The sequence below is a fragment of the Propithecus coquereli genome, unplaced genomic scaffold, assembly GCF_000956105.1.
Source record: "Propithecus coquereli isolate 6110/MARCELLA unplaced genomic scaffold, Pcoq_1.0 Scaffold14, whole genome shotgun sequence".
NCBI classification, from domain to species: Eukaryota; Metazoa; Chordata; class Mammalia; order Primates; family Indriidae; genus Propithecus; species Propithecus coquereli.
The window spans coordinates 5,541,443-5,544,644 of NW_012138302.1; the positions used below are offsets into that span (position 1 = coordinate 5,541,443).

Sequence of the window (3,202 nt, forward strand, 5' to 3'; positions counted from 1 at the left end):
TTTAAAGCAATAAAGGTAATGTGTATTCAGGTGAACAAATTAAAACTCTACAGGATACAAAGTGAAAAGTAAATGTCTTCTTCCTGCCACTCCTAACTCCCTAGTACTTCTTCCCCAGCAACAGACAGTGTTAGACATTTTTTGAATATTCTTCCAGATATTTTTTATGTATTTATATAAGCAGGACCATATTTACCTATTTTTTTACAATTTGGTTTTTTTTCTTAATAAATTACTATAGACTTTCCATATCAGAACATATAGATCTACCTCATTAAAAATTACTGTGCAATATTCTTCTCTATGGATGCATCATAATTTAACAACTTCCATATCAATGGACAGTGTTTTGTTATTACAGTCAATGCTTCAGTGATTATCCTTTAAATAACATCTTTGCACACTGGTGCGATTTATCTGTAGGATAAATTTCTTGAAGTGGAATTGGGTAAAAAGAATGTACATTTGAATTTTTGATAGATATTGCCAAATTGCCCATTCAGAATAATATATGAGAATGCCCGTTTCCTTGTTTGGTATTCACTTGTTAAAAAGGAATTTTATTTCACCTTCTTGCAGGTGTTTGTTTTTTCTGCTCCTGATTATTTCTCGTAGACACCCAAATGTCCTTTGCAGAACCATCTCTTTCCCATGTAGTCGCTGGGGCTCCACCAAGAATAGACAATGTGTCTCAGCCCTGGCCAATCAGAGTATTAAATCTTCCTAATAACATTGTTGACTTAGGGGTGGACCCATGACTTAACTTGTTCCAATGCCCAAGGCTCATATGACACTCACTAGGAAGAGTCACTCTCTTTTTTGCTGGACTGACTCCTGGGAGGATATAGGCATGGAGTTGCTACATGACACATTGATTCTTTGTGGCATACCAGTCTGGAGGAGAGTAAAGCTGAGAGATGGGGGCAGACGGTGCCCCTAGATCAAGTTTAAATGAAAGTCAGAAAAATCTACTTCTGGATTTTTCAGTTGTGTGAGCTAAAAAATTCCACTTTTTGCTCAATCTAGTTTGGGTTGGGTTTTTGGTCGCTTGCAACCTGAAAAGTTCTATTGGATACTTGTCTTGTTCTTAGTGCCCCAAAACACTAGAAATCTTAAGTAACATTAATAATTTCCTCTTATTGACTACCTGTTATGTTAGTAGCTGTATGGCCTTGGCCAGCTCAATTAATTTCCCTGAGCCTTGGTTTCTTTATTTGTCAAGTGGGGATGATACTATTAATAATGTTTGCCTTACAGGATAACCGTGACACTGAAGATAAAATACGGTGTTTGAGTATAGTAGACATTCAATAAATCATTGTTATATTAGTAGTAGTTACTTCAATTTATGAGAGATCAAGCTGTTAGAGGCCCAAAGAGATTTGATATTATTTTGGGGAGCTGATCTTTGAGCATATGGTCTTTTGTATACTGGTGAGAAGGGCATACATTTTGGATTTTGATAGGCCTGGATTCGGATCTGAGCTGTGGCATTTACCAGTTGTACAAACAGGCAGGTTGTTGAACCACTTTGAGCTTCCACCTCTTCAATTGAAAAATAAGAATAATAATATCAATCTCACAGAGGCTTTTGAGGCTGAACTGAGATAGCATATTTAAAGCATGACGGTGATTTTAAAAATACTTATTCTCCATAGGACATTGTTACTGAATGTCCCAATATTTGTTATGTGGCGTTGTATCCATCTTTGTGCTTCCAGCACTTGGTGGTGTCATCACATAATTAGGAGCCGAAAAAATGCTTGTTGGACTGAATAAGCCCTTGAGCTGACCATAAGTGTTAACATTTAAAGTGATTTCTTTTTTTAGAGATTAATTTTCTATCAACCTTATTTCAGTTTTCTGTTTAAGAGTCTGTGGAAGAACAACTTTAGACCACTCAGTAATTGTCCCTACCAATTTAGTGGCCTATGCAGTGGCAGCTACAGACCGTTCTTCAGTGTCAGGCCGAGCATTCCAGTCTTCAGTGGGGAACTGCTGAACAGGCACAGAGGCACCTGCACAGCTTCAGACCAGACTGCAACCTCAGGTTGAGTAGCAGTAAACTCAGGAGCTGGAGCAGCCCGTTTACTTGGAAATTCCTCCCTGCTCATGGTTTTTTCAGCAGTGGCCTGTTCTTCCTTTGCAATGTCTTCTACCTCTCTGTAGAAGTAGACATCAGGCATGACCTCCCACGGGTGTTCCAGGAGATGGTGCCACACATGTGCAGAACTTCCCAGGCCAGCATCTGCCATATGAGACCCACTGGGTGAGCTCCCTTGTTGTTGCCTAAGATAGCAATGACCACATAGCATAGAGCAGAATCTGCATGACACAGCAATGGTAGTCAGGTTAATATAAAAGACCTCTGTAAAAGATTGGTGGTCAGCCCTGGGATTAGTAATCATCAGAACATGGGGCTCCTGGAAGGCTGCCTCAATCTGGTTCGTAAAGGTACCAAGAGGAAGGCACCCAGCAGTAAGAGTGGCTCCAGTGGCAGCAGCAAATTCTAGCATAGCCTATAATGGCTGGCATTCCTGCAGAATATGACACTGACGTCAGCTGGGTTTTCAATGGCAACAGTGGCACAAGCCACAGGCAGAAGCTTCTTCAGATTTATGATGTAGATGTCATCACTTTTCCTTTTGTAGTGTTCCATTTGGAAGTCAAAGTTGGTGCCACCTAAGTGGATTCCTGCTACAAGGAATTGGAGGATATCCTCCTCCTTCATTTGCAGAGCACTGAGGGCTCCAAACATTGTGAAAGTTTCCCTTTAAGTTACAATGGGAACCTAGGCCAAGGCCATATGGACCCCTGTCTGGGTAGCACGGAAAGGCACATCCAGAGTTTGATTGCTAGTGTGCTCATTCTTCTGTGGAAATCCTGAAGAATAAAATGTTAAGGGAGTTATTAAGCTGAGCGCAACACTCGGGCTTAAAAACTAGTATGCATAAGACCTCAAATTTCTTTCTGGCTCTCAATATGAAAGTCATGATTGTTTCCCTTGCGTCATCCTCTGCATGTGGCTTTTCATCTTACATTCTGGCTTTGCTCCAGGAGACGACACGCTGCCTTATGCCAGGGATCTGGTGGAAAGGTCACCCCCAGGATGGCCAGGCTGGGAGAAACTCACTTAACAGCGTGGGTCCCTAACTGCGTTCCTTAATGCTCCACTTCAGTGGGGTAAAAGCAAGAGTGAGAA

At 41.1% G+C, this 3,202-nt stretch overlaps 1 pseudogene; it reads right to left on the reverse strand.

Annotated features, from left to right (window-relative positions):
* Nucleotides 1-1,833: 1,833 nt before the first annotated feature.
* Nucleotides 1,834-2,758, reverse strand: LOC105806249 (annotated as a pseudogene).
* Nucleotides 2,759-3,202: the final 444 nt, after the last annotated feature.